The sequence below is a fragment of the Ambystoma mexicanum genome, chromosome 2p, assembly GCF_040938575.1.
Source record: "Ambystoma mexicanum isolate Mex_15411 chromosome 2p, UKY_AmexF1_1, whole genome shotgun sequence".
Lineage (NCBI taxonomy): Eukaryota > Metazoa > Chordata > Amphibia > Caudata > Ambystomatidae > Ambystoma > Ambystoma mexicanum.
The window spans coordinates 875,133,249-875,145,676 of NC_090923.1; positions in this window are offsets into that span (position 1 = coordinate 875,133,249).

Consider the following 12,428-nt stretch of genomic DNA (forward strand, 5'->3'; position numbering starts at 1 on the left):
ACGTGCCACAGGGTGAAACACACATTCAGTTGGCACCCTCCATTCTTGTCATTTTAGTTCAGGTACCACTTGTGGTAGTGTCTTTAACCCTTGAATGAACATGTCTGGGTCAACCGGTATCCCACGTACCTCGGCTGCTGTGTCTCGTGTGTGTATTACTAGCATTGCCCGCATTGGGCCAATCCCAGGGGTAGAACATACTATCCCTCTTTCTGTAAAAGAAATGGTCATATTGAGCTTACTAAGGAGGTCCCTCCCCAGCAAATTTATTGGCGATTCTTCCTAATACAATAGGGGTGCTTTCACTGTTTTGCCTCCCACTGTTACGTCTAATTCTTCTGTATATGGAACCTCGACCACCGCTCCAGAGAATCCTTGCATCTCGAGTTTGGGATTAGATAGCAGAAACCTGCCTTCTCATAGGCAGGATTTTTCTGCCCCTGAATCTACCGTGAAAATGAATTATTTGTTTCCTATCTCCGCCCCCACCAGTGGTTCCTCTGCTGCATTGAGGGTTGTTGATATTACGGGACACGCAAGTGGGCTGTCCTATGCTGAATATCTTGTGTTTCCTTTGTTATCAAAAACATTTCCTGACACCACCGCCACTCCTCCAAAAGGTGTTTGGGCACCATTTGCCTTTGTGGCGAAGAGGTTACCTCGGACAGGGGCCATATGTTCTCGTGACTGTGGGTGTTGTTGTACATTCTGTGGGGGTGCTCGGCGATCATCTGTGTACCTCTGATCCTATTGCTCTTCCCTTCTCCCACCGCCCATTGGCAACCCATGTGGGCTTCACGGGTGGGGGTGACCATACTGCTGTTCGTTTTGATAATTGATCGTGGGACGGCTGCGACACTCCATCGAAAAATCTCCCCACCTCCCGCAGTTCCAGCAATTCCCGCGTCCCTCTCCAGGTTCCTATTCCCCATACCCTCCGTATCCATATCCACCTCCTCTAGATCCTCTGTACCCACCTCTTCCTCCAGGGGTGCTCCTTGTCTGCCATTGTGGGCCTCCATATTGCTCTTCACCATTCCACTGTTTTTGTCCATTCCCTGCCCAGTTTGCTGCCATCCTTGCTTGTATTGCTATTGACCCTTCCTCCTCCTCTCGTTCTCTGTCTATGGGGAGGGCGGCTACTGCTACTGTGACCTTCACTAGTTTCATCTGAATTAGTTTAGCCTTGTCTGCCATTCTCTTCTGTACTATCTCTCTTTATTTCTCTTTGATTCGTTAGCTATGATGTACTATTATGCTCTGTATTTCTGGCCAGCCTTTGGCTTCTACCCAAGCTATTTTATCAAGAGCCTTCTGAACTCCTTCGGGAGGCCCTGTTTTATTATGAAATAGAATAGGGAGGTGGATTGGTCCCACGCCGTACCCGTCTCCACTCTCCACATCTCCTGTACCCGTAGAATGAAGGCCATTGCATCTTCCTCCACACCCATTGTGCATTACAATACAGACTGCAAGTCTGGTGTGTCGGGAAACGTCTCTCTTAATGCGTCCCATATTCTTGCTCTTACCATGTTGAAGGATGCTCCATCATGGCGGACACAATCTAATGTTATTCCAGGGAAACCTGCTTTCGCCCAAACCCTATCTACCTGATCATCTACCGCGGACACCAGTAAACTTTTGACGTCACCTATTGCCAGGGGAACCCCAGCAGTATTTTTCTCAAATGCATAGATCCATTTACTTGCCCCTCCTGAAAGTGGGGGCAATAATTTCAGTAAATTTGCCTTGTCCATTTTGGCCCAGGGGCTATATTTAGGTCTTCCTCCCCCGTGTATCAGTGGCAGTTTTAGCTTACCTTTTGTTGTTTTACCTGTACTTACCTTTGTTCCTTTTTTACCCAACATTGCCATTTGCCCCATTCTATTTCTCAATCTCCCATTCCACTCTTCTTCCAAGAGTGTCGGTCCTATCCCCACTGGTGTCCCACCTGCTGCGATTCCCAGTCTCCCTTCCTCTTGTTCTTGCTCTTCTATGCCGCACCAAAATTCTTCCTCTCTATCTGATGTCATGCCCCCTCCTTCCGCCTCCTCTTCGTTTACTTCCTGACCTACCTCGATTATTCTTGTAGGTGTGGCATTTATCCTGAACAGAATCTCCCCCTTTTTCCATCCTTCTTCCGCGGACCTGTCAAGTGACTGGGACATTTGTGTCTGTTCTACGCTGGGGGTGCCTGATCCCCCTTGCTTGCATATATCTCTCAGTCGGGATAGTTCACTTCGGGTCATTGTTAGCCTAAGTCCTGTGTACATTTCTCAATATCTATTGCCGGGGTACTCACCTGTCCACCCGATCTCGGACACTCGTATGGGGAAGGTGCTGTGGGTTGAGGTGTGTTTGCAGGCGTAGGTTTTGACACATATACTGGGTCACTGTACCCTTCGGCTGGTACTGGTTTTGGCAGGAGGGGATACAATCATGCGACCTCTATTTGACCTTCCTTCTCTTCGCCTTGCTTCCCGCTATTTTCTATTGCCAAGGGAGATGAAACCTGTTCTTTTATCGGTTCTTTTCTTTCGATTGGAGGCACCTCTTCAAATAGCCTCCATAGATCTAATATCTCTCTTCTATTGTGTAATTGTTTACCTTTGTACTTTACGAACACACATGTGTCTACCATATCCAAAAAATGCTGTCGAATGATCCTCTTTTGGGCCATACCAGAGATAGCCCTTCCCCTTTTAATTCCGTGATCCACTGATCATGGTATTTTACAATCTTCTCTGCGTACCCTGGCAAATGCCGACAAATGTGATTTAGGGGTGTTTCTGCACCCATACTCTTTCCCATACTCTTACCTTCACCTGATAATACCTATATTATTAGTAATGCAACCTTTACAATAGTCTAGTGTTTTGTGTCTTTGTATATCAATTCTGTATCACAGTATTTGAAATTTATCTTCAATTTGTCACACTTAATCTACATAAAATATATGAACCAGAAATACAACACCTATTCTGCACGGCTTGTCCGTGGCTACTAATTGCAACGACCACAATAAGACATTCACATAACATTAACCGAAAGACATATCACATATAACATTTAACACAGATCTTCCTGCCTGTCCCCTCTGGCCCTGTGCTATCCACCCCTCTGTACTCTATGTTTTCTCCCCTTTCTGTACCCTTTATATTTCCCCTCCACTCAAGAAAGAAAGAAGAAGAAGCGTTTCTAAATCGTACTACTCCGAGCCTCCCTTTATGAGACTCCTACTGATTACACTTCTTTTCTCTTTTTACTCCCAGTACTAGTCAAGATAGCACTATGCGGCACTGCCTTCCACCCCCTTGCGGAGCTAGGTTCCTGTATTCCTCTTTCACCTCGTAATCTTAACTTATCCTAATGGCCATATGCAGAAAGAATAGAAAGAATATGTTATACCCGCAAGACCTCCTTTAAATATATTTCCCTTTACTCTCTTTTAGCTCCCCTTCCCTTCATCCGACTCTGTGTACTACCCCTATATCCCTCCTCTATCTACCCTTATTGTCACTCGCACTTGATACTCACGTGTCCGTCTTGATCCGAGACCCTCCGGACCCGGTCTGTCCAGGCACTGTCCCACACTCAATGGCCGCCCCTGGCTCCGGTGAGCAGTACGGTGGGTTTTGTGAAGTGGGACCCGTACCCTATCGCCCTGCTGCGTGCGCACGTCTAAGTGTACCGTTTGCCGTAGGTGGGCAGCTCTCTTGAGGGGGCACGCCTTTGGTCTCCGCTGTGGCCGGGGACGTCTCGTGTCAAAAGGAACAAAGGGACAAATCACATCCCAGGGTCACCACTTGAAAGTGAGCATCCTCAAAAAATACAACACAACTCTCCCCAACGAGAGTCAATAATGGACACACCCCAGGAGGGAATGAGACCAAGACCAAGTGCAGGTGAAGGTAAAAAGTAAGTTTATCCAAAAAAACAGAATAGGGCAAGGCAGATAACTCTGCAAACTCTGAGAGCGCTCTGCCAAACATCAGAAAGCATCTACATTTTGTTACAAAACCATGTCACCTATGACGTGGGAGCTAGGGATTACATGAATCGATGAGATTGGGCAAAGGGGAAAAGTAGTATGGACTTTATAGGGTTGAAGCTCCAGGATTGGTGAGGTTCCTTGTGGTGTCATGATGATACTTGTAGGTCAGCTGGGCTCATCGGGGTGGAGTGCCGGATCAGGAGATGTTTGAAATGATACATCTTGGCTGCACTAACATTTGCCCTTGTGGCCACACATACTCATTCAATGTTAACTATAATTCATAATGCCCTATAAATCCTACAAGTTGTTAATCTAACATCACAAGAGAAATAACACATTACTCTAGGTGCTCTTATCTCATCATCATAAAAAAACGCCATACAATAAAGGGACTGCTTCATGAGTTCAGGTGGCTTGTCAGAGGGCACATGTCAGGGATACCTCTATCATTCTGCTTTGTTAGATCTAGTGGGAGACATCTTCATAATATGTTAGTACAAGAGCAAATATACTGCCACCATGGTCAGTCGGGGTTGGGGTGAGCTTGGATACTATCAGGTCAGAGGGCACATAGCTGGTACATCAGAAGGCAGTGGGATGAGAGGCTTGTTGACTATATTTCTTTTAACCAAGGTCTCGGGGGGTGGAACAAGTTTTATGGTTTGTTTGTTTGTTGTTTAGTGCTATTGTGGGTCTGGAGGCTTAGGAGAGGGCGAATACTTGGTGCAGGCTTAGTGGAGGGGTGAGAGGTTACAATTACAGCATCATATTGTCAGTGAAATAAGGGCCTTTAGAGGTCAGCCCGGCCTGAGGCAGGAGAAAGGTGGGGGATGAGTATGCAGTGCTGCAGGAGAAGGGAGAGAGGGCCCTGTGGTTTCTAGCTCGTCTACTTTACGGGGTTACATGCACATCATTTAGAATGTGAGGTAGGATTAGGCCAGTGTGGTTGGAGGTACAATATGCGAGCTTATGAACATTGTATAGGTTGCATGCTTACGTTTATCATGAGTACCATGTTACAAAGTAAATTCTCTCTGCAACAGTCTCGTAACGTTACCGTCTTGCATTATATACATTTGGACCAGTATGTAAGTTGAGTATATTTTGTGACACATGTATATTTGAACAGCTAGTGAACATCTGGATTGTGTACCTTGTATTATATCGAACGAGTAAATCAACATGTCATACATTAGTGTGAGTGTTTTTCAACAGACGAGATTCGTTCAACAGTATGGGACTTAGATATATGACCAATAGCTTCATGTGCTAAAAATAGGTGAGGATCTTCTTGTTTCATTTTCTGAATTTAGCCCTTTAATACCCACCTACATGAGAGGATTTATAACCTTCACAGAGGGATTAGAAGTATGGGTGAACCAGGGTTGCACACAGGCATAGAATCTCTGTGGGTCATTACGAGTGAGGCAGTAAGGGGTTAACGGCGCCGGTAAAGGTGCAGGAGCTGTCAACCCCTTACCACCCCATTACGGGTCTGCTTGCGGGAACATGCTAAGGACGCCTGATTTTACCAGGCGCCCTTAGCGGGTCCCACAAGCAGACCAGGGTGCTAACAATGGGCCCGTTATTAACAGCCCCGTTGTATGCACCCTCCCCATTTCGTGGGTGGATTACTCGAATGAGGAATTACCCTCCAAGGTCGGAATGGCCCGGTAATTCCTCATTCAAGGAACCCAGACCCGGTCCCCGATAAGGGAGTAGCCATGCCGCTAATAGCGGCATGGTTACCTCCTACCTTGTAATGACCCCCCCTATGTCTGTTAAATCAAAAGGAGAACATGGTTGGGGGGTTTATCCACAGTGTATGTCATTAATGTGGGGTCTGCAAGGGGATGGGGCATGTTTGTGGAGATGGATTGTTTTCCTTAAACCCAAGCCTTTGCCCGGTCATCCACAGGTCAGTGATGGACTGCGGAAGGTGAAACATACAGGGTTTGTCATGTAGCTTGTTCGCGCCTAGTCTCCTGTGGGAACAGGCCTTCTGCAGGGACGCAGAGGGAAGGAGGGTGAGGGAGAAGACAGGCTCGCTGTTCGTGATCTCGAGGGGAGAGCTGCAGCTCTGCAGGCAACCTTTGTCTGCGAGGCCTGTGGTACAATGTACAAAATGGAGTCTGGTTGTGGTACAAGAATAGAGTCTGGGATTAGCTTTCTGGTCAATGTGTGCATACATATGGGTCGTCCCACAGCCATACCGCATCCTTGGCCACAGACGCATAGGTGGCTGGTGGACAAATCATAATCTGCAAGTGGGGTTAAGACAACAAGTCACTGGCAGGGCACACAACACGTACAGAACTTTAGGGAGTAGTGTTATTTTTACTGCGGCTATTCTAGCTACCCATGACATCTCCTGTAAGTCCCACCTCTTCATATCATTGCTCAAGTGTCTCCAAAGTTTGGAGAAACGAGCGTCATATAGCACCTTGTAGGACAATGTTATCTTCACTCCCAGTTAGTCTTGTTTTCTGCCAAATTCTCAACTGCAGCAGGATCTTGGCCCTTAAGCCCTTTTAATTTCATGTAATTCACCATAAACCGAAATCTGCTCCCAGGCCAACTCAATTTATCCAGTATCAACAATTTAGTGTCCCCATTGAGTAATGCTATTGGTCGGTAACTCGAGCAGTCACTCGATTCATTCCCAGGCTTACTCACCAATATCATTGTCGATTGAGCCGTATCCGGGCATACCACCCCACCTTCCACAATTACATTAAACAATTTCACTGGGGGGTCACAAGAACTCCTTCAAACACTTTGTAATACGCATTAGGGAAACCATCCAGCCCAGGGGTTTTATTACATTGTAAAGCACAAATTGCTTTTTCAACTTCCTCCCGGCTTGTGGGTTGTTCCAACATGTGCCGTTCTGTCCCTGCTATTTTTGGAGCCCCACATCTAGAATGATCCCCCTGTAGATCCCTGCATCCAACTCTTCCGCCTTCATTATCTTCTAATAAAATGGTCTCATGATGTTTACTTTCTCCTCTTCCCGCCTTTGTAGAGCTGCCTGATCGTCTCTCAATTCCATGATGTAATTTCTTGTATTTAATTCACGCAATTTGGCCACCAGAAATCCATTTGCTTTGTCTCCCTTTATATAATACAATTGTTTATACTGCAACAGCATTTGTGCCGCTCGATCTGCCAAATGCGACTCTAGCAGGCAACAAGCTTAGGCCACATCTCTCCACGCCTGAGCCGTCGACTTATGCTTATGCACTCTTTCCGCCAAACTAACCTTCTCTTCCAACTCTATTCTCAGGCTCTCCCATAACAGTTTTACTTGCATTCCACATTGTCCTCAATCCATCCCCTCCATCTAATTTTTACTGAAAAAAAATCAGAATTGTTTCCCGTATATGTTCCTGAATAGCGAGGTCATTCATCAGCAATACATTCAATCGCCAAGGTTCCCTAGTATGAAGAAGGGTGTTGCGAGGAGTCAACCTCACTACAACTGGAGAACAGTCTGAGATGCATCTAATACCAAGTTCCACTGATGCCACCTTTGGGACTATAGCGGCTGAGATTAAGATCATTTCAATCCCTGAATAACCCTCATGGACCATAGAGTAGAATTTGTATTCAGGTCTTCCTGGTGGACAAAACACCAGGGGCCTCATTATGAGTCATCCGGTATGGGAATAACGGTGGCGTTAAACCCGCCGTCACCGTTGTTTCCATACCGGGTGATCTCAAGTCCTGCAGGCGGAGGTGTCATTCCCACCAGGTCTGACCTGGCGGGTTTAACACCGCCCGCCTGCAGGCGGACGTGGAAACACCGGCACCATCACGAGATGGTGCCAGTGTTTCCATGGTCCCCATTCCCATTGAGTCCTATTGGACTCAATGGGAATGGGGATTTACCGAATTCCGCCTCCGTAATTCCCGGGTCACCGGGGTTGTAATGCCCCGGTAATTCCGGGAATCATGGAGGCGGAATGGTAATACGAGTCCGGCGGTAACCGAGCCGGAAAAACCGGCAGGTTACCGCCGGACTCAATGAGGCCCCAGGTCTCTATAAGGTGCAACTCCCTAAAGAGTCTCTGCAAGCATTCCTGTTCCTCGAATCTGCCACGGTGGTGGCCAGTGTCTTTTCCGTTGATGGGTCTATCACACAATTAAAATCCCCACCCATCACCACTTGCCCCTCACAAAGACCCCCTAATTTCCCCAACAATGTACGAACAAACTGATCCTCTTGTTCATTTGGTGCTTATACTGCCATAAAAGTAAACAGCTGCCCCTCCAGCTGCCCCTTAATGATTAACACTCTGCCCTCTGGGTCCCTGTATATAAAATGCCGCACAAAATGGATCCCTTTCCATATCAGAATCGCTATACCCCTTTTCCGCTCATCTCTCCCTACGAAATATTGCATCAGGAAATCCCTATTCTTCAATCTCGGCTCATCTCGGACCATAAGGTGTGTCTCCTGATGGAACGCCTCAGACTTCTTCAATTCTGTTAGCCTACTTCAACATTCAGGGTCATAAAACCAAGGTCATCCATAACCCCCTTCTTGACTTACTATTGCATTGTATCATATTTCGAGGAACCACAATCTCCTCAAGACCCTCAAACTCTACCATGTCGATCTAAAAACAACCAAAAACAGAACCAATCCAAAACCCTGTACACATGGTACATGGATACACACTGTACATGTGTATCGATGTACCAAAATGAGGGCAGATTCCGTGCCCTAGGTACCCATCCTCCTCCCACCTCCCCAACATCCCATCAAAAGATCACAACAACTCCCCACTACAAACCTTCTTACCACAACCCAGACCCCATTTGTCCAGCAGACCCTTCCTATTACACAACCCCCAAGCTGGAACTTCAGCATAGACATCTCTAACTGAGGTCAAGTCTCGAGCAGCAACCGCTCTGTATTGCTCCCTTCACCATTCTCTTCCCACGATCATAACCTGGCACCCGTTTCCACCTTTGCAAGTCTCTCCTCCTTAGGGGTTCCTTCATCTTGGGCTAGAACCCAAAAAGTCTATTAGGTCCGTGGCCTCTTCTTACCAACGATTTCCCTCCGTATTCAAACAGCGGCTTTCTCACATCTTTCTCATGTAGTCAAATTGTGACTAGGTGAAAATGTTTCCTTTTTTGCAGTGTCGCTTGAGCTTGATCCTGGTAGAGCAAAAGGGAGGCCTCTCGAAAACAGATCTCCTTGTCCCTGACAGGCCTCATAATCTGCTCTATAAACTGGAAAAAGTGAGCACAAGTGAGAACATCAGGGACCAGGCCATTCTTTTGTTGCCATCTATAGTAGACGCGGTCCACAGCCTCTTGCAGCACATGGCGGAACAATGCTGTAGCTTATTCCTATAGTTCTTTGTCTGGAATCTCCATCTGGATCCCTCGTATCCATAGATTATTTTGCCTCATCCTGTTTTCTGCATCTTCTTGTCTAGTTAACACCACCTCCATCTGCTCCTCACACCCTTTCACTGCCTCAGTGAGCTCGGCATGCTCATGTGCGTGTTCACAAAGGGTTGATTCCACCTCCTCCAGCCTACTTTCAGCCGCTCACAGGTGTTTAACTAGATCTGCCATGGACTTGCCCAGCCCAGCGTTGATTCATTAGCCTTAAATTTAATTTCAGCCAGCATGCTTTGTGTATATTTTTTCGTGGCTGGGGAATCCTCAGATTGCATTTGAGGGTGTGGGGAGTGTACTTGCACTGACGCCACACATTGTTTTTTCTTTGCACTGTCCTGCACCTGCATGAGTCTTTCTATGTCTCCTGATTGTGTCCCCTTCTGTTTTCCCAATGGTTTCGCCATTATGATCCGCACCTATGAACACGCCTCAGCACACCCCGGCTGTTCACGGTGAACCACTCACCCAGCCAGGAAAACCCGCTAAGTATCCAGAATGAGGACACACCACAAGGCCCCCAGTACACCCTAGGGGCAGTGTCCCTTATTTAAGGTGGAGATGTAACAGATGTAGGCTGTACGAATTCAGGAAGAAACACTAGGCATCTAAATCCTCTCCTCCTCGAACACTCCATCAAATGTCCCAAACTGCATAGCAGCGACGACTCATCACTCCGTACCTCCGGCCAGCCAAAGCACACGAGACTCCCTTCCCCACCCACGGGAGCACTTATATGTGTGGACCAGCAAGCCGGAGCAAGCCATATATTGGCTCCGTCCTCCGTTGTTGCATCTTCAGCTAGCTGATGCAACTCCTGTGGCCCGCAGGCTTGACTCACTGCTCTCTTCCATGGCCCTGTGTTAACCCTTCCCATGGCTGCTCCTTCATCTGAGGATCGTACCAGTGGTGTGGGGGTCCGCTCCACACCGCTCATCTCCACACGCAAGGTGACGTCCTCAATCCACACGTGCTTGCACTCCGCAGAGACCGACACAGGCACCATCTTTGGTTTTGACACAGATGACCATTTTTAGTTGTTCTGAGGCCACCAAAATGCTGCTGTAAGGCCTGGGGGGACTCAGCTTCACGAGCACATCTTTAACCTGTTAATATGCTGGGATACAGGGCGCTGTTAGGCCTCGGGCTCATGGAGCTCTCAAGGGACCCATCTGCATGGTCTCCCTGGTTGTCCAATCCCCTCAGAAGTGTGATATTATACCCTGCACCTAACTACAAAAGCTGTATGATGTAACCCTCCCACCTTGGTTGGCCTGAACTGAATACAGCAGGACACCACATGGCAGCCAATGGGTAAAGATGGTTAGAGGAGTAGTTGTGGATAGTTTTGAGGAGGTAGGAAAACTGGAAAGAGAATTAGGAAGTGGTTACAGATGGGTAGAGGGTTTTCTTGGTAAATACAATAAGATGACTTCAGTAAAGGCATTCAAACACTCATACTCTCATAGCCACACATACACAGTGGTGTCCTGAATTCCTATTCACTTGAGCAATGGAATCCTCTCAGAATATGTTAGGCAAGTAGTAGCAGAGCATGGCAAGAGAGCTCAGCAATGTCTAGCAGTAAGCATTAGCTCAAACAAGAGTCCAGCTGGAAAGCATTAACACACAAGTAACATTAGAAGTCACATAAGCAAAGGTTCAGCTATATAGTTTAAGGCACACGCATGGTTTTAGCATGTACCTTGGTGCTTAGCAAGACATACAACAGGAAGGATGAAGCAGTTTCTTGGCATGTTAAGGGTTAACATTGCCTGTTGCTTCACAGGCCAATTTTTGCTTTGAAATTTCAAAGGCTTTTCTAACGCTATGCCCAGGCGTTCCTACATTTATAAGAAAAGAAACTATACTGATACTGAAAATCATATAAAATAGCACTTCGATGCAGGGGGCAACAATTCAAGTTGCAAGCCACTAGCCAGGCCTAAAAAAGCCACTTGCCATCTCATTTCTATTCATACACACATTATTTCTTACTCATCAAATTTCACTGGCCAATGGCTAGTGGTGAGTGCACATTTTGCACCCTTCTCCAAAGTAAGCATAGATATTGTTCTCTGCCAAAATGGCTATACTTTGACTGCTACTTATCACTGGCCCGGGACCGTAGACTTGAATTCCCAAGGTGTTATCTGTAGTTGTCAAAATAATCTCATGAGCGCTCCCACAAACTGTTACTTCCAGACAGAGAGCAGATCAGAGTGTTGGCACGCATATCCCACATATCCCACGCATATCAACTAGCTGTGGGTGGTGCACAATGAATGAGGCACTGAAGCCCTGTAAATGGAATCAGATGTCAACCAGGCCTAGACGCGTGCTTGCCATGGATGGACACACAAGCACAATGCAGGAAGCAACAGAAGTGGAATGAATCAGTCCCACAGAGTTCTCTGCTGCCTCGCCCGTTCTGTGCGTACAAAGCTCTCTATTACTAGCAGGGTGGGGCTTATGTAGAATCCCAGGCACTATGTCCAGGGTTTAAGAGGCCGCTGATTGTGGAAAAACCAACACAGATTGATGTTCCTCAGTTTCTCACTCTCCAACGCCCCCACATCCTTAGAGGATTCCCGTTTAGTTTTTATTCAGGCACACCTCTTGAATCTTCAAGAAGGGTACTAGCAAATGGTTTTGAATGGGACCACATTAAAGTTAGTCAATAGTAATGAATGCTTTTTGGAGGGTGATGAAGGTTTGCTGGACACTTCATCCTGTTATAGTTAATGGCAGCATTTGGCTTTTTGAAAGAGTGAAAAAGAATCAAAGGAGCACCGACAACCTCAAAATGAAGGTAGAAGTCTGATTTACATAACTTATTTTGAATTCATTTGTATAAAACATATATTTACAATACCTTCTATCTCCTGTAAAATAGGAAAATAGAGGGAAGACCTGTGGCGAGTACATAGTGCAGAGACCAGAGGCATGTGAGAGGAATGCACATGCATAGATCCTAACCATGGTATTTATTTAACACACTGACCCGGTTTTC